Source organism: Dreissena polymorpha, chromosome 7, assembly GCF_020536995.1.
Source record: "Dreissena polymorpha isolate Duluth1 chromosome 7, UMN_Dpol_1.0, whole genome shotgun sequence".
Classification (NCBI taxonomy): domain Eukaryota; kingdom Metazoa; phylum Mollusca; class Bivalvia; order Myida; family Dreissenidae; genus Dreissena; species Dreissena polymorpha.
This window is the reverse complement of record NC_068361.1, coordinates 35,074,048-35,095,541: the sequence shown is the minus strand read 5'-3', so window position 1 is coordinate 35,095,541 and position 21,494 is coordinate 35,074,048.

Sequence of the window (21,494 nt, the reverse complement as noted above, 5' to 3'; positions counted from 1 at the left end):
TAAAATTACATGAGTATTTTTGTAACATGTTTAATTGGTGAGTTTTTGCGGGTAATTCTTTGCAATAGATTTTGAGCGAAATACTGTTTCATTTCAGAACTGATGTCCGAGAGCAGATCAAGTACTTAGTTTTTGAAGAGAACCTGCTTAAGCTATTTAAGACATGCCTCCAATGTCGGTTGCCTGCAGCAGGACACATCAGCCAACGAAGTGGCTCATACATTGCCATCAGGCAGATGTGTGAATATGGCTTCTCACGGCGGTGGGAGTCACAGCCAAAAGTGCAAGACATTCCAGCAGGGAATCTGCTTCTCAGTGCAGCAATACTGTTTGCTGGCTGCACACCTACAAAAGTGCTGAGACTTTTTTATTTCATGTATGTTCTTTGCATTTCGATGAGCACATTCTTCCAGCATCAGCGATCCTTCCTGTGGCCAGCTGTGGAGGCTGTTTGGCTGGAACATACATCCGCTGCCCTGACTGCCATCAAGGAAGAGGGCAGGAGTGTTACACTAGCTGGCGATGGAAGATGCGAAAGCCCTGGACACTGCGCTAAATATGGAACGTATTCCTTGATTGACATGGCAACTGGGCATGTCATTGGCCTTCATTTAGTGCAGGTTAGACATTGGTCTTAGTTCAATGTATTATACCAGATATTCATTTATTAAATTTAATTTTAATTATATCTCTTGCTTCTGTGATTTTATATTTCAGTGCAACATGCCAGGCAAATTTTAAATATATAAATGACTAATGTCACATGTCAGAATAAGATCATACTTTGCAAGACACAGAAAACAAAAACACTAGTGGTTTATTAGATATATATCATGTAAATTGTTATGTTTGTGATAGTGCATATTTATTTTTCATTGGAAATAAATTTGTTACAAATTGACATTCAGAGCAACAAAGTGGCATCCAGCTACCACATGGAGCTAGAAGGTTTGAAGAGAGGCATTGCTGCCTTACGAGAGCAAGGGATCCAAATAAAAGAGATTGTTACAGATCGCCACATGCAGATCCAGGAATGGTTGAAGGATAACTATCCCGAGATCAAGCATTCATATGACGTCTTGAATGTAGCTAAAGGTATCAAAGATTTTTATTAATATTTTATTTTAATTTTTATTCATCTTTAACTTAAGAGGCTTTGCTGAATGAGGTATGAGTGTTGTTGTTTTGTGTAGTTGTTATTAAATGGGATAAGATGATAAAATGGTCATCACATAGAGAGGAGGATACCTACGCTTCATTTAGTTCGCCGTTAGACATTTTTTTTAAATAATTTAATAAAGAAGCATATTCATTAAAGTGATATTATGGACCAGAAATAGAATTTATTGTGCAATCAAATATCACACAAACATGTGCTTCTTTCTAACAAATGGGTATTCAAAATACATATTGCAAGTAAAACTGGACACATTTTGCATTTCTGTAGCCGATCTGGCCCTTTACAAATGTTACTTTCGCATTGCTTCCCACTTGACACATTGGGTTTCCCCCCTAATACTGTTTTAGTAGCAATGCATATTGTGAACCTTTTACCTAAACACAACAATGTAGAGGAAATTTGACCAGTCACCTCCTGTATCAAAATAGTATAACTATTGTCTGAATTTATAATTGGCATGGAGACTATATTATGATATACAACTGTCAGTTTCTTTGCATAATGTAAATGAATTCTAATTATTTATTGTTTGAGCTATTTCACATGAAACTGCATGTGGTATTGTTTGAATGTGTTTAAGCTGTCAAGAACAAGCTGGTTGCCCTGTCAAAGCAGAAGGATTGTGATCATCTCTTCAAGTGGGTAAAGAGCATCACGAACCATCTGTACTGGGCAGCAGCCTCCTCTGCAGATGATGATTGGGCGGTGATCGTGTCCAAGTGGAAGTCTGTCTCCAACCACATACAGAACATCAATCATGGCCATGATGGTCCCTTCACCGACTGCCAACATGAGGAGCTCGCTGATAGGGATTGGTTGAAACCAGGTTGGTGTTTATCAAAGAGGTTATTTGAAATTGAATGCTCTCTGAAGTACATGAATATAGATGAAGCTTGTCCGTCAGCTGTCCCTCGTCACAAATTGTGCCCAGACCATAACGCTATAACTATTTATAATACGAAACTTTATGTAAATAGATCTCATTGAGGAGATGTTTAAAGCACAAAAAACATAACTGAAGCCTTCACGTTTTTTCAGTTATTGTCCTGTGATTTTACCACCTGAATGTGTTTTCTGTGACTGTCTTTAAAGATTTTAATAGTTATTGCCAGGGGGCGTATTCCAGAAACATTTCAAGTCATTTCTTAAATGATTTCACATTTTTAACATTTCATTTTTAATTGTATCAGGAAGTTATCTTGCCCCATGATATATTTACAAAGCACTCATTAATGCTGATGCATTTTTTATTTTCCTTCCGTATATTTGTGACTTTGTTAAAATAGTGGAAACAGGAAATAAATTCTAACTTTGATTTGTGTCTTTCATTTTGGTGACCTTTTAAACCTTTTTTTTCAGGAAGCAAAGCAGCTGTGAAGGTTGAGTTCTCAACAAGCGCCTTTGCACAGACGTGGCCAAACTGTCGACCGGCTACCAGACATCCACACTGGAAACTTTTCATGCTACCATTAATCACTATGCCCCGAAGATGATGAGTTTTTCGTACCATGGACAAGCCTGTAGACAGATCATAGAAGCCCTTCATTTCAATGAAAACGTTAAGAGAGAAGTGGCTACAACTAAGGACGGGACAGAGAAGCATGTGGTTGTATTCCCAAAATACAAAAGTGGGGATGATTTCACAGTCAAACCAACAATGGTGAACCAAACGTTTGATTATGTGGACAAACTTATGAATATTGTGTTTCAAATATGTGAAGTGAGCCAACCGACAGTAATGGCAACACCTGCTCAACCTCCACTAACAAATGGCAAGCGCAGACCGACAGAAGAAGAACTGCAATCAGTTGTGGCAAAACGCTTTAAGCGTTTATGCCTCTAGTGTGTTACTGGTGTCAATAGGCAATCATGGTGTACATTAACAGCTAATTTTAGACATGTTTGTTCCTTGTTCTCTGAATGCTTGTAGGTGCAAAGATGTTTCTATAAGCTAATAGACTGAAGTGCTCTTGAGGTTATAGAACTAGTAATTGTTATTTGTTTCATTTGCTTGCTAATCGATAAATACCACACACAAACCATATAGGTCGTTTGTTGTTATTGTTGTAGCTGTATGTGTACATTCATATGTGCACAAAACGTGAAATAGACCATCGAGGTTTTGATAGCGATCAATTGCAATTTTAGACCAAATATATACATAGTCGCATTATTTCCCGTATTTATTACATATAAGATACATCTGTAGTTTTGTTTTAAAAGAATCATAGAATTGTCTAAAACTAAATATTGTCACTGTTTCATTGAATATACTCGACAAAGAGCAGAACATTATTAAAAAGAAGATCCTAAAACATTTGGAAGATAGTCTTACGATATAAGTTAAAAACATAAATAGAATCAAATGTGCCGAACGCCAAACCCATATGCCAAAGTTATTCCTTTATTATGTCAAGTCACAGACAGGCGTATAAAAATACATTAAACATTAAGTTATCAAAATTTCAAAAACACTTAGACTTTAACATAAACTTGTATAAGTATTTAAGTCACAATCTATGTATGGATCCTCAAGTCACAATCTATGTATGGATCCTCAAGTCACAATCTATGTATCGATTTAATTACATTCAAAATCATACAAACTGCATGGTGAGATTTTTGTACAGTATTACCATTTAACCTAGCGTTGATGTTTTCTTTACTTTATTATTCTATCAACGTATTTCTCAATTGTCACCAAGTTCTCACCCAGGGGAGATAACGTAATGTTAAAATGTTCACAAAAACATCTTATTTCCATTGAAAAATACATTTTAAAAGACAGGAAATGATTTTAAATGTCACTTATATAAAGTTTGGTGGCAATGAAAAAATATTTTAATGACATTGACTTAATATGGTTTGTTTAGACGACCCCAACAATCGTTGTCATATCTGTTCAATATAATTTTCTTCTTGTGTGTAGTTTTGCTGAATACTTATTGCTGAATACAGACAAGGATTGTGTCCTATAGGTCTTTACAATAACATTTAACAGCGTATTTGTGCAGTGGAACCTAACTTCAAATTGGTATGACGGTACACAGTGGAGCAATACAGTTATGTTTCTATATATTGTATTGATCTTTAAACGAATGATATACTACATACGTGTCCAAGGACTTCATGCAAAGAAGTCGTTTGTTAGATTACGTAAAATTTATTTATTTAAGTCACGATCATACAACACAACAAATAAATGCTCCGAACATTGAGATCCACCTTCCAGGGTGCGCCTTGAACCAAGGACAAACATTGAAGGACATGCAGCGTTGGAATATTCCACTTCCCGATTTACTATAGTGGGTCATATTTATGAAGGTCACACGAGTTATGATCCAAATTTACCACTGAGTTCGAATGACCCGATTATCGCGATCTTCTTCTAATGGTGATCATGACCGAAATATTGCGTCCAATGCGACCGATTTCCAGCTCATAGCTTTAGCGGCATGGCTATATGCCAATCAACACACAAAATTGCTATATTTTTTATATCCGTACGCGTGCAATCGAATATTCCGCAAGCTGCGTAAATGCTTGATTCGGTAACGTTGTTAATTTTAGACTTTGATTAAGTGCTTATACAAGTACTTTATGTTAAATGTATGCAGGTACTCATCTTTATAAATCAAGATTGTTTTAACAATTGGAGCCTCGACATCAAAGTAGCGTATCCAGAACCAGGAAGAACGCGTGCGATTATAGCTCAAATGATTGGTTTGCCTAATTTCAATTGATTCTACAGTGTTAAATCATCTGGTAAGATCAACCCCAGGTAGACAAAAGCAATCGCACTTTTGACATAAAATGTCGGCATTTTGCTGAGGATAACATTATATGGTTATACCTAGATAGGTTTTACGATTACATGGAAAAAGCGAACCGATATACATATTTGACATGCGTTTGAGTAGTGAAAAAGTAGTTAAATAGTCGGCGCTAAACTTTAAAAATACAAAGCAATACAATATTGTGGTAATAAAAGAGCGATGTAAAGAGAGTTATTGCAGGAAGAACTAAACGTAGTAGTTTGTTTACAATCATTGACTAAATAATTCGACTTGCAGTTAAAGCAGTTTTAAACATAGAGTAGGGCAAAAACAAAGCTTGTTGCATGCATTCAAACTTATCATACAGGGAAGTCCAGATAAACATTCATTTACTATAGTAACTTAATTTAGCTGGCTTTTAGAAAAAAGATATTCTTAATCAAATAAGGCTGACCTTTAAAATCATATCATAGCGACTGCTATTATTTGAATGAAACTACAATTCGTTTTTTGTTCCGCGGTATTGGTTGTTGCAACAGTATAGCATCATTCGATATACGTCTATTTAAGAATTCTGCTTAACTTGACTCGTAAAATTACAAAACGCATGACATATACACAATCGCGGCGATGGGGAAAGACTGAGAAATAAATGTCAAACCTGACAAAATTTGAAATATTATCAAAACTTACAGACAAATGATTCTCGAAATAATTACCTAACTTCGGATGTCATTTTTAACGTTTATGCATGCGTCTAAGATGTAGAGATCTAACGCTTCTTTTTTATAGGCGCGCTTAATGAATTGCCATTATGATTATCTGCACGCAAAGTATCAGAGGATTGGCAAGCAATTAGCAAAATAAAATGACATGTAATCAATGCAAACTGATCATAACAAAGCATGCATCGCGGTGCTAATGGCAAAAATAGTCATCCGTAGTTATGAATTTTGCAATTTTAAGTTCTATGAAGATATTACAAATACCAAGGGCATGTCAATATCAATCATTGAGTATTCCCAAACGACAAATGAAGGGCATTTAAGACATTTGATATATTTACGTATGCGTCTATAAAAAGGAGAATAGATCGAGCCTGCTTTGGCATAAACAAATGCCTACTTGTGCTTAGCTGTCCGAAAATTGTGTAAGCCATACGATTATTGAAGAAGTCCTTGGCTCTAACAAGGTCAACTAAAACAATACGAATCAAACACCTGATGTGAGGTACGGAATCGGAACTGCGCTGATATCCAGAAGCACACAAAATGCGATTTATCTCAAACATGCAATAAATAGGTCGTTTATCAAACAAGGTGACATTGTGATTTTCGGAAAACGATTGTATGCATGTAATACTTGGCAATTTTAACACAACATGCTGAGACGCGAAAAGAAGTATGTAAGATCGTTTTTCTTGCAGAACACAATTGCGGAGCGCAAAAAGTACTGTGTAAATGATACGAGTTCTTGATTAGTGTAAAGAAACAGTTTTATCTAAACTTTCAATTAAATAGACGTATCAAACGTTCAACCGCTCGGGTCACCGTCTAAAAAAGGCAAAAAGGCTACTTAATTCCTACTGACTTTATATAACAATTAATAATTAAAAAGAGCTGTAAATGGACATTAATTATATTATTTTCACTTCAACATGTATTTAACTTTTTGTTAAATTACTAAATGGCTCACTGTTTTGCAGAGAAAGGAGCATTGGAACAAAGACGCCTCGCGTGCAAAAATCAATGTTTTTGCTATAATCAGATGTTATCCTACACAAACACACAAACACACAATTAATTTAGAAAGAAATCAAGCAAGCACACGGAAATAAATTGAAAGAGTTAAGGTCACCATAGAAGTAAATCATTGATCTAGCTCGAGTCAAAATAATGTTTAATGTTTATTATATATTGATATAGTTCATTTTAATAAATGCAAAACGCGTAATGTAAGTCCAGTCAATCATCATATTAACCGAAAACAAATTTGGAAGGCTGATATCAGAATGAAATATCAGTTGAATGAGAATAATTTTATATATGTATGCTGTAAAAGATCTAGACAAATATTGGAAGAAAACCAAAAACACGAAACATGAAATGCGTGCTCTAGTCCTAAATCGATATGTCCTAAGTGTGCTCTATCTTAGTGTGTTCTATAGAAATTAACTGTCAAAAAATGTGTAAATGTCGATTAACAATACACAGAATATTTTTAACACGAGCAATAGCTGTTATAATAAATAAAGGTTTATATATAGCCACGAAGAATACACGTGCTCACTTAACTCATATTTAAACAATTGTATGCTTTATCGCTTTAATCTCATATTATAACAATTACCTTACAGATAACATATATATGTCTCTGTACAAGCCACTAAGGGCCGTTTCATTAACGGTTGCATCGCAGTTGCAGTTTCAATTTTGCTAATAATTGCAACTTGCAACCTTGTGTCCGTTTCATTAAAAAGTTGCAGTTGCAACGTGCACCTGCTGGTTGCAAATTTGTATTGGGCGTTTGCAACTGCCTGTAAGGTGGTGCAGACGGTAGTCAAAATGGCCGAAATTGACGCGTATGTAAGCTTACAGAAACGAAATCGGCAAAATGCAAGAGAATTCCGTCCTCGTATTCAATTCGCGAATGTCCGCAACATGGATTTTGTCTCAAGGTATCGGGTTGACCGCGGTACGGCACAAGTATTGCTCGAAATAGTTGGGCAGGATTTATCCCGCGGGACTCAGGGAGGACACTCCATACCTCCTGACACACAGTAGCGACTTCAGCGTATTCGTCTAAAAATAGCTCCCCTTCTGGCAGCATATGAACGATGGTCCACCGTCGCCCAACTAAAAATAGCATGTAAAACCATGTATGCACATGCTCAGTGGCGGGCGCAGTAAATGGTTAAAGTGAAAGTAGATTTCGCCGTCATTTTGTTTGGTTGGTAAAATGTGGTTTGTGTCCAAATAATTAGACGGTATCTATTGTATATTGACCCCATACTTATGTTGTCATTGCATATATTTTTATTAATGGGTTTCGGCCCGTAGCCTTGTGTTCGCCCTATATCATGTTCGCCTTGGGTTCTGTTAACCCTTCGATTCAGTGAAAGTAATAAACGGAGAAAAAAAACATGTTTTTTTTTAAATTGTATTATTCATAACAGTAACACAATTGTATTGGTTGTGTCTTGTACATATTTGATATCTGATACGCAAACATATTCTTGAAGTGAAATATTTTGCCAGCAATAGTTCTTCCCAATAGTAAATACTGGAAACCATACACAATTGCATACATGCATCATGCAGAGTTCTCCCTCTGGTTTAGTTCAAACCTGTATATTTTAGTTTGATTGCATAGGCCTTATTCGAAAAAGCTGTCAATTTTGTTTCTTGTGCCTAGAACCAGTACTTAGTGTCTATGGGGAAGATCTAAAGAACGCTTCCACAGTGGGGATCGAACCCGTGACCTCCTGGTCGCTAGGCAGACACCATACCCTTTACGCCACAGCTACCTCAGGGTTTGGGGTAACGGTACAGTTTGTCAAGGTATTCCGAATCATTAGGCATTCTGAATCAACTATCAACATTTTCATTTGAAAAATCTAACGTTTGGTATGCGATTCGAAAGGTTATTGTTGTTTCTAAAAATGTAATCCCCCAGCCTGTAAAGAATGAAAAATCATTGTTTTGGATGAAAATGTTGATTCAGAATGCCTTATGATTCGGAATACCTTTACAAACTGTACCTGTACCCTGAGGCGGGGACAATAGAGCATCATTTAAAAAAAAGATTGGACTTTAAACCAAACATGAGAAACAATATAATATGTGTTTTAATCACTTGATTAGTCTTTATTACCGCCAAGTTAAATACATAACAATTCTATTTAGTTTTAAACATTTTGAACTTGACAATTCTGGGTCTAGGGCAATCAATTTGCTTCAGTGTCGGGTGAATTTTTATCTGGGGAAAAATGAATACTTTTTTGTTGGGGGAATGGGGCTTTATTTTGGCCAAGTCTTGAATCGTTATAAGACGGTATATAATATTATATTTACCTGTCAATAATATCTGCAAGGGGAGTTAGACAGCATAGATAGATATATACATGTACATGGTCACTCTTAATGTCACTCAAATAGATAAAGTAATCAGTATTGGTATTTAATGGTATGTTTTTTCATGAGAATAAACTTAGGTTAATAGTGATTACTTTGTATAATAAAACAAAGCATGTGCAAATATTGCAATAAAATATTCATTTTTAACACCATTAAAAAAAGTTAACAATATCTATACACATTCCTTTGTATTTTACCCTAGCATAACTGCTTCAATCACAAAATCATTATTTCAATCAATTAACTGGGTCCGTTATCTCATCATCTCTTAATAAATCATATATAGTGATAGCCACCTGCTTCATACACATTTCAAACTAATATTTCAGACACCAAACGCAAAGCCTATCCCAAGGCAAGGCCCCATTTGCGTGGGAAAGGGCAAGACGACTATGTACCTCCGGGTAACAGACCACGTTCGCTGGGTGCAAGCGCCGACGGCAGACCCCATGAAGCCGTTGATGTCAGAGGCACGTGCTAAGACCGGGCGGAAAGTGAAGAAGACAAAGCCGAGGAATTACTACTCTTGCTCTCTGTGCGAGCGGTCGATGATTGACCGGCTGCGTCATCTAGAACAGGATAATACAACTCTTTCTCGCGCGGATGCGGCAGATGCGGCAGATGCGGCGATTATCAGGTTTATCGAGCGAACTGACTTGAAACGTGTGGTACTAACCAGAGTTGTTTGCAAGCAAACAACATAAAATGTACATGAATAGCCGCCATAGGCATGCACACTACATTCTATTCATAGATGGTGACGTCACTACGTTATTGTCACCTCTATACTAAGACGCATCACATTCCCCTGGTTTGGGGAATTATGATTCCGTCAAAGTAGTTCTGCGTAGGAATGAAAATGTTAATAATGAAAGAAAACTCGTTTTTTATGTTGTGTTTAAAACGGAATGTTGTTTAAAGAAAAAAGAATATGTTAAAATGCGATTTTGAATCTCTTTTAAGACTGATAGCGATTATCAGAAGCACGATTACCTGATTTACTTTCGCTTTCACTTTTCACTCGTAAAAGAAGTGCTACCCACAATTCCTTTCGCGTTAGTACACAGGTCAGTAAGACCGTTGTATACACAATGATGCACACTAAAGATAACAGGTAGTGTAGCAAACTACTCATTGAAGTAGGCGACTTTGTAGGCGTAAGTTCGCATAACAATCGAGGCAAACTTGAAACCGGCCTTTACTCTGGGTTCTCATAATTTAAGAAAGACTTCATTGAAAAAGTGTTAAATCGTTCCCCTGTGAAAAGATAGACCAAATGTAAACACACGCACATTAGTATTGTCAGCAATTAGTCTGCAAGTGCCAACATAGAGTTTGGGGTATGTTGTAGTTCGCATATCTTAAGTCAATTATTAGTCGCCTTATTTATCAAACTAAATCTAGCTTCTGCTTTTTCAAGTTTATGAAGTGAAGCCAACAAATCAATGACAATATGCAAAGTGTGCAAATTTTAAGACGTTCAAGGCCATGCGCTATTTTCGAACATTACTTATATATCCATTTACGAAAAATAATTTTAGAGCCAAATAAGCCTTCTCGATTTTGTTTTTTAACCTTGATCGCTCTTTATGCTGATCTTTTAATATTTGCATTTCTTATGGCAGCCCATCAAAACCTTTCACTCGATACTTGTCGATATTCGGTACATGTTTTGTGAATAGCAATATGCTAAGCATTATAAAGTCGGTTTTACCACCCATTACTTTGTAAAGCGCTGATCCCAGATAATTATTGTTTGCGTTTGTTATGTCAGTTGCTAGTATGCTTTCTCTGACTATTTGCCAATTGATCACTTGCCAACAATAAGTGCAGTGCGTTGTCAATGTTATTTTTAGCAGTTTGTACCTCATGTCACTTGTTTGGTAATGCGCCAAATATTTAAAAACAAATCGTGAATATATTCCTTTGGTTCAAAATTTTCGCTAAGAGAAAGTATCAACAAACAATATGAAAACATACGTATTGGAAGTTTAATTGTGATCCAATATAACTGCAAATAATGGAAGGAAACGAATTTTTGAATGTTTTAATATTCGAATGAAAAAGATCCGAATATTTTGTTGCTATTCGAAAACTATTTCTTTATTTGTTTTTATATAAGCGTTTCAAAAACAGAAATTTTACATATAAGTCTATATCACCAACACCCCATTCCGCATATAGACATCAAGTACAGAAAATGAGTAATGTGTGTGTTAATATTGTTTAGATGAAAGTGTCAACGGTTGTATATTATCAAACGCCTAATGAACTATGAAGTTAAATTTAACAGAAACTTCTGCTAATATTTAATTAACCATTTTGTACACTTTAAAACTTAAAACAAAACATTGACATCTTTTCTTGCATCATTGTTATACATGCACGTCAAACGCCTATTATTGTTTAGGGGTGGGTTAGTTCTTCTTGAATGCTCTGAGCTTTTATGAGTACATACGTACAGCTCATAGTTCTTCTTGATAAGGCCTTATTCAATGTTAAAAATAATGTCTCACATATGTCCATAAAATCGAGTTCAATCAACCTAATACATCGTAACAAACACAATAAATGTCACCATCGACACCCGTTTGCGTGTATTTTGTTGAGAAATGCTCAAAACATAAACTCGATAACAAATCGTTTATGGCGGAAGTTGTGAATTGTCGATTAGTGCAAAGCGAAAGAAAAGGTTACACTGCACAAATTGTTTTCACCGTAGTATCTGACGATCTGGTCTTATGGTAGCAGTTGAAATTGTATTGGGTAAAACAGTGTAGTTTGAATTCGGAAACTTTCTAATTATTATTCTCGCTGAGATCGGATAAGTGGTAGAGTCCGTGCTTTTAGATACGGCATTGTAGAAACATTTATTGCGCTGTATACTTATTGAACTGAAAATCCGGAAAAAAATGGATGTAGTGTCGGGTGTTCTTACATGCCTAGAGATAAGGCTGTAGTATGGAATACTTAATAAATATTTTCTTTTTTCAAGTTATGCAATTTAGTATTTAATTAATTAACGAAATGAAACAAATATTAGCATAAACGTATATAGATGTAGGTCTACTTATGTACATATTGTAAAGTTTGATACTGTTTGTGATTATGAAATAAATATTAAAATAAAAGTGCATAGATGTATGTCTCCCAGTGTACATATTGTAAAGCTTTGATAATGTGTGTATATATTGAAATACATATTAAAATAAAAGCATATAGAACCCGTCCTTTGCAGTTGTCTATCCGTATGGTCGTTCGTTAGTGGGGGAAAGTGGACTGAGAGAGACGTTTAAGAGTGTTGAGTGCTTGAGGCTGTCTGTATTAAAGACTTTGTTGACTAAAGAGATGGGTGAAAGCGTGTTATGCGTAGGGAAGGTTGTGTTTTAAAGAATTGTTCTGTATGTGAGTGTGATCTTTGTCAGTGTTGTTCGAGGTGCTGTGCAAAATGCGGATGTGTTGGTGTGATAGGTTTTTTGGAGAGATTTTTCATTTGATTATTGTCACTGATTAAAATGTAATGATAAACAGACAAGAATAACAAGCGAATAATTTATATTTATACTGGCATTTCCCCAGGAATTTGGTCAGGCACTGCGGCAGGCGGTTGGTGTCGAATTCTTTATATACTTTCTAAATGTTATAAATCAAAATCCACACTACTTTGGAGCTACCAAATCACAACATTTCTTTTAATATTTATGTATTTGTCCTCAGTTCATTTCATTCAAGTCATATATTATAATATCAAATAACAACCAAAATAAACAGAAAGCAAAAACAATATTGAAAAACATTATGTGACCTATGGAAAATCTTGCTTCCAACTACTGGTCGTTTATTAGATTGAATTCTGTCATGCACAAAGACTAAAGAAAAATGTTTTGCAGGTATATAGCGAATTTCGTAAATATTAAAGAAACTATATATCTATTGGATCTGAATATATTAAATATTGGTACTGTTAAGCTATAGTCGCAGTTAAGAAAATAATGTGAACAAATTTTAAAGTCTCTATAACGCTCAAAATCAACGAAAATTTCGTTAAGTATTTCGTAAAAAAAAGTTAACACCTTAACAATCAGTGTTCATTATAGCAATATCCAAAATTTCAACGCTAGATGTGATATGATTACATAGATATTTATAGATACAAAATGCTCGTGTTTATTTATTTGTGGCCACAATTAATACCCGCGAATATATCTATTCATACGACACACGAACGCCATTTTAGTGCCCATGTGTTGTATGAATAGATATGCAAAACAATAATGAAAACGAGCATTTTGTATTTACAAACATCTATTTTACCAGTCCACATCTGGCGTTGAAATTTCGGCAATTGCCATAAAGAACACTGATTTTTAATTGGTTAAGTTTATTTTACGAACAATTGTATGAAATGTTCTTTGATTTTGAGTAGTAATGTTACTTTAAATGGTCAGGAGCAATCAAATAAGACGTTTGATTCCAATTAATTGTATTTATAACTTAAATTACGCACAACCGCAACACACATCAGTTACGGTTTATTTTTGAAGCAAGCTCTTTATACTTTTTTATTTTCTGCAATAGTCGTAAACAATTAACATATTTAAAAGATCGCTGTGGCGTAGTGGATATGGTGTCCGCCTAGCGATCGGGAGGTCACGTGTTCGAAGCCACTGGGAGCGTTCCTTTGATCTCCCCCAAAAGACACCAAGTACTGGTTCTAGTCCCAGGAAACAGACTCGAGAGCGTTTATACTAGCATACAGCTTTCGATGCAATCGAGCTACAATAATAGGTTTAAACTAATTAAAATAAAACAAACAAAAAAATTGAGCATATCTTTAATTGCTCTTACTCCACATGTACCGGTAATAATAGATCATTATCGTCCATTATTAGGGGACAAACACCATAATTGATCCCCATGAACGACCCGTAAATCGTTCATACGTGTTATCTAAGCCCCTTATGCACACACCGCTGATAAGTGCGTGCATGTTTTGATTGAACATTTGCCGAATGCAGACAGCAAGCGCTTGTGAGAATTTCAAGTGCACGCATTTTAGCCCGCTGTGCTAAAATCGCCTGGGGAAATCATAATTCTTATAATCCATGCATTACACTTTTGTTATTTTCTATTTTGTATATGGCTAAAAGCAATTGTATGCTTTAGAGCTAAAACATGTTGCTGCTGTAGATGTTGAATTATAATTCCCTTACGGCAGATCTAAGGGTCGTCGTTCCTTCCAAAAGTCTGTTGTCTGACCGCTATTCATATACAATTAACATAAGTATTAAATAAAATTTGATCAAATTATATATAAAATTTCCGTCCATTTAAAACAAATATTTAATATTTGAAAATAAACTTTCTTAAAAACATAAATTGTACGTTCGGAGAAAAGCATAGGTAAACCGTTTATTGGTACATGTTGTTGTAAACACACATCGAGTGCGTTCCTTTAATTTTTCGTTTGGTTAATAAAAACTGTTCCACAAGTTGACATTTACATTAACGGATGACTTGTTTGAAACTTTGATTAAAATCTTTCTTCTGCGAGCACACCATATCATGTAAGTTATCTTAATTTGCTCATTATAGATATATTGACGATCTATTTGTGTTAATTCATGCCAGAAAAAAGTTTATGTTGCTAATTTTACCAATAAATCAGCGCCCGGAATCCAGGCGGTAAAATTTCTATGGTAAATCGTGAAACCAGTTGCAACTCCCAGGACCCGGAGGGTCAATAGCTGGGAGTTGGATTATTGCAACTAAGGGGTGGGTAAGAGAAGCGCTTAAGAACTCGATAGCCATATGGATGAAATTCCATGATGACGGAGGACTGGGTTTTTTGTCAATATTTGGACCTGTATGACATATGTACGTTTATATCTTAGATCGATTTTATTTGAATACAATATATGTATTCAGTAACAAGTTTCACAATTTGAATACTTTAATAACCGAATATTTACAAACCAATTTTATATTCGTTGCCATCCTTATTGCAAATATAAGATAAGTAAAATAGCGAATAAACAATACGCTCAACTTTTTCTACGGCTTCGATAGTATTACGTTTATCTGCTTTCACTCACACGACATTAGGACCATAAAGACATATTTGAATGTGAAATTGTGTAGATGTATCAAATGTATGCGCAAATTTAAACCAGATAATTAAATTGTACAATTGCCTTAAAAGCGATTGCGCAAACATATTAGAATTTAATCATTTCGCTAATCAATTGAATTAAATAAACATTGCAATCCCACGCTTGGTCTGTGTGTGTGCCACTGACACACATTATGACAGCTTAATACTTCCATACTGACCAAAGTTTTTTTATCATACCACCACATTGATATTTGCCTGATATAGCGTTGCCTGATATATATTTTTATATCATGGTCAACAGGAAGTTCTTATATCAGTCAATGTTTGGAGTAACGTGGGATTTGCAATAAAGTCAACAATTTCTATCAACATGAATTACGTTCAACAAAACAAATAATTTGATACCAAGAACGTACATATTTTATTCTAGTTTAAAGTCATAAATCACAAACACGTTTATTTTCAAAAAATCACATCCCGCACTACAAAGTTAAATGACGTCATCAATGGGACAATAAATCTTAAATATCGATATAGTCATTGCAATCGCAAGTGTTGCACAGAAAGTCAAGACAAATGAAAATTGTATGCTAATCCTCAACTATTTAAACAAACGATTTAACACGCTTATGTCAATATGGGCACCATCATCAAAATGTCAATTTCAATACACATCTCCAAAATGGCGTCTCCAAACTAGTCGGTGAAGTGTGTTCTTCGAATAAATTTCCTGATCCATTCCTTATCTCCACTCCAAGACATTGATAATTAAAGCGGATGTACTCTTCCCATTCTTAGTGCAAACAACTTTTTTTCTCTATACGATGTTTAAAATAAGCGATTATTCGCGTCGTCTTTTCGAACGCCGTTGCTACATGTAGGTCAACGTGTAAAAGCCGGATCAGCAAAATCAACGGGGATCTGTCAATTTTAAATATAAACAATGTATTGTTTTGCCGAGTTAAAGGAAAATGTGGTATGATAAACACAAAAACAGGTTACTCGGAAAGCCTCACCGTTATATTATTCTAAGCCTCGCCTGATATATTACAAAACGATGGTACAGTAACCTGTAATTCTCTATGTATCAGAAACCACTTTTCTCTCTTTAGCAAAAATTGCATGGTCCTATTGGTCTGCGTGTACGCTACATACACACAACATAACAACCAAATGCTCTGTTCGAAAGTTAACTTGAATGGAAACCTCTGTTCTATTGAAAGAAGTAGAGTGGTCCCAGAGTAAATCCTTTTTATATCTACATGTATGGTACTTACATACAAATAGCTGGGCTATTTCGATAGTTTTACTCTCATAGAAATCGGCACTAAACGTTCGGTCAGAAGAGAGCCGACCTAGCATTTCTACGAGTTCGATAATTGTTTTATTGTAGATTATGTTGGCAAGTAGCCGTTCGTGGTCATTTTTCGTCACGAGGCAACCTTTCCCAACAAAATGGTACATAGTTTACAAAAATCGACCGCCATTTAGGCACTAAATGGCTTAAAAATGTTGATGAAGGTGATTTTCCTGTGTCAAGAGATACCTTCCTTGTATATGTATATCAAATCCGATTTTTTGTTTGTTCAAAATGATAAACAATGTTGTTTTATGACATATTGATAGTGTTTAGGTGACTTGGCCACGCGCCCAACACCTGTGGCTGCTACTAATGAATATTTGTACCATAACACCGGTTGACTTTAAAATGCGTTGTACAATGTTGAATTGTGATTCGTCAACTTGTATTATGTACAATTGTATAGTGTACACTTGTTAGATGCTGACTTTTAACAGATTACTCAAACCGATCGTAAAACTTAGAACATATTCAACATGCTTATGTAGTTTGTCATCAACTTACTTTCAGATGGATCTTTTATTAATTATTATGACTACAATAATATATATTACAAGATGTAGACTTTATTTATGCATCTTCATTTTCAGATCTGTAGTTCAAGAAGTTGCATGTTTGTTTTTAAACATTTAAACATTTTGAAGAATCGGAACATACAACATTGTAAACTCAACAATTGTACAAAACAGATATTAAAATGTTGCATTTAAAAAATTATCTGTTAAATAAATGAGCTGAATATTCAACACGTGCAACATTTCTGGTGATTAATAATATTGGCGGTCTTTCCCTTCCTTGTGCTATTGCACTTCGATCGTTTACAGTGAGCTCTTTAAGCTTTGGCAAACGTTCGTCAGCTATTCTCTTAAAATAATTAGCGTATACGTTTAGATCCAGTAGTAATAAAACAGTTATATTGTTGTATTAAGTTGCATCTAGTTTAAAACATCATGTATGTAACGAGATACTAATAAGACATTTACTTTAAGATTTTTAAACTAATGTAAAGTGAATGGATAAAAGTGAATTCTAGTTAACACCATTTTTAACATTGTATTATATAAAGAATTAAAGCAGCTGAATTAAAATGAGGAACGATTATATAACAGCAAATAACAGGGCTTTAAAGAATTATGTTTATTGATGCATAGCTATCATGAAATAGAAGTGAACTATATGTGAAACAATTTACTATATGTGGACTTTGACGATATCTGAACTATTTTAACCCATTTATGCCTAGTGGACTCTCCCATCCTTCTAAATTGGATCAATTTATTTCCAAAATTAGGTGCTCTCAAAAATATGTTCGAATCATGTAAAAATATTGCTGCGGTATTCTATGATCGTCATCGCGTTCATACAACGTCATCACGTCGTCCCTACAATGCGTGCTTACGGTGAGCGTCATCATTATGATGGAAAGGAAGAAATGAAGACGAGTGCGCCCGGTTCTTGATCAGTGTTTTCCGAATTTGACCGCGCCACATCACAATCAAGCCATGAGGTGTAGACACAGCCTTAGACTGTTATAGAGGTCATAATTATATGTTCCTGTCCAAAATATTTCGAAGACAGTCCATAGGCCACACCAATCATTCACGTTCATAAAGCGTCCAAGCTCCTCAGTAAAGGGGTGCTTACACAACGTTGATACGGCATTCCAACACCTTCCTTTCTAGCGCGCTGTGTGAACGCCGTGTCGTAGCGATGTTTTTTTTATTATTTAGAATTGATGACCTCGAAAGGACAATCTCACCGATGGCATAGTGCTATAACAGAATGTCATTACGTTACATTACGGCACATCGGGATTCTGGAAATATATTTAACACGTCGGGTGCACCGGTAGAACGCAGCCCCGCATGTTTCAGGAGTTCCGTTTGTATAATTAAAAAGTATTCAATTTAACAGAAACGACTGGCTAGAGTTCCAATCATTTCAAAGACATATTTCCAGTGTGACCGTACACTTATTGACGATTGTTTTTATGTAGTGAGTATACTTTTTACATTCAACCAGAAACTGTAGTATATAATGTTCTGAAATTATCGTTAAGGGGCATCACTTATTTTATTTGGCTAACCATAAAATCAGAATATTTCCCCGTTTTGGGTTATTCATTTTGGTATAAACATACATATAATATATTTATAAACATGATGGTCGATATAACACTTTGTAGTTTTATATGATTTGAAGTTTCTTTTTATGTTAATGTGAATGCAGCGTCGCCTATTAAACCGCAAGAGGAGGTAAACTTTGCGGGAGGTTGATAATATAGTTCTTAAAAACAGTTTGATTAGATAACACACAAAACAACTGCAATCGTCATCACATTATCATTAGGAAAACTTCGACACTTTTTTCATAATGTGTTGAGAATTTCAAAGTTTGAAACTTTCATAACCCATACACTACTTTTTACCTGTACATTTTTTTTTAAATCGTGCACCCGATAACCACATTTAGGATTTCAAATCAGTATTTCCGTACAGTTTCATTCAAAACCACGTATCCGAACGACAGCTTAAACTGAATATTCTTCAATGCGTTTATTGGGTAGTTTAACAAATACAAGTGTGTAAATATAAATAGAGACAGATCAGAGATTGCCACGTTACTCTATACACAGCATTTAAATGCATTAGCAGCTTTGTGCAGAAAGCATTTATTTAATATCTTATCATCTCTGTCCATTAATGCAATATCGAAACAAAGAAATCCCATTGTATGCAATGAAGGCATAATTATACCATGTCAATTTTAGGCACTTACAATTATCTATTTTTCAATAATGTATCATGTACGTTACGAAGCAATTGGATACTAATCTACAACAATTAATGTAAATTATTGCGCAATGTTACCCACGCTTACATAAACTATTTGTCCTATATAGTTCCATTAAGTGGCGCTATATTTTGCAAGAGTCATTACGTCCGTCTATCCTTCCGTTTATCTGTCCTTCCATCCGTCCATGTTCCCATGTTTACCTGTGTCCACCAGTGTCCAACAGTCCGTCCTTCCGGGAACAAAATGTATTACAGAGAGCATACATTGAGATTAAACTTCAAAAACTATGATCGGCAATCTTCGGATTAGGCAAACATGTTATATGTCCACAGAGGTCGAGGGGCTTGTCACTGTTGCAAATGCGTCTATATATTTGAATGTTACCGTTATGCGGCGTCTCAGCAGGGTATGCGCTGTTTGCTTAAAGGAATGTCTGTAAGAAATATTGTTAATATAGAAAAAATATACTAGACATCCCTTATTTTGAAATAAATTGATCCAATTTAGAAGGATGGGAGAGTCCACTAGGCATAAATGGGTAAAATAGTTCAGATATCGTCAAAATCCACATATAGGAAATTGTTTCACATATAGGTCACTTCTATTTCATGATAGCTATGCATCAATAAATATGATTCTTTAAAGCCCTGTTTTTTGCTGTTATATAATCGTTGCTCATTGAAATTCAGCTGCTTTAATTCGTTATATAAGTCAATGTTCAAAATGGTGTTAACTAGAATTCATTTTTAACAATTCACTTTACATTAGTTTGAAAATCTTAAAGTAAATGTCTTATTAGTATCTCGTTGTCTACATGATGTTTTAAACTAGGTGCAACTTAATATAACAATATAACTGTTTTTTTACTACTGGATCTAAATGTAAACGCTAATTATTTTAAGAGAACATCTGACGAACGTTTGCCAAAGTTTAAAGAGCTCACTGTTAACGATCGAAGTGCAACAGCATATGGAAGGGAAAGACCGCCAATATTATTCATCAACAGAAATGCTGCACGTGTTGAATATTCAGCTCATTTGTTTAACAGAGAATTTTTAAAATTCAACATTTTAATATCTATTTTGCACAATTGTTGAGTGTACAATGTTGTATGTTCCGATTCTACAAAATGTTCAAATGTTTGAAAACAAACATGTAACTTCTTAAACTACATATCTGAACATGAAGATAGTGCATAAATAAAGTCTACATCTGGTTATATATATTAATGTAGTCATAATAATACATAACAGATAATAGATCCATCTGAAAGTAAGTTGATGACAAACTACATTAGCATGTTGAATATTTTCTAAGTTGTACGACCGGTTTTAGTAATCTGCTACAAGTCAGCATCCAACAAGTGTACACTATACAAATGTACAGAATACAAGTTGACGAATCACAATTCAACATTTTACAACGCATTTTCAAGTCAACCGGTGTTATGGTACAAATATTCATTAGTAGCAGCCACAGGTGTTGGGCGCGTGGCAAAGTCACTTAAACACTATCAATATGTCATAAAACTACATTGGTTATCATTTTGAACAAAAAAAATCTAATATCATAAACATATACAAGGAAGGTATCTCTTGACACAGGAAAATCACCTTCATCAACATTTGTAAGCCATTAAGTGCCTAAATAGCGGTCGATTTTCGTAAACTATGTACCATTTTGTTGGGAAAGGTTGCCTCGTGACGAAAAATGACCACGAACGGCTCCTTGCCAACATAAACTACAATAAAACAATACTCGAACTCGTAGAAAAGCTAGGTCGGCTTTCGGCTAACCGAACGTTCAGTGCCGATTTTTACAAGAGTAAAACTATCGAAATAGCCCAGATATTTGTATGTAGGTATCATACATGTAGATATAAATAGGCATTTACTCTGGGACCACTCTACTTCTTACAATAGACCAGAGGTTTCCATTCAAGTTTACTTTCGAACAGAGTATTTGGTTGTCATGTTGTGTGTATGTAGCTTACACGCAAACCAATAGGACCATGCCATTTTTTCTAAAGATAGAAAAATGGCTTCTGCTACACAACTTTGGTCAGTATGGAAGTATTAAGCTGCCATATTGTGTGTCAGTGGCACACACGCAGAACAAGCGTGGGATTGCA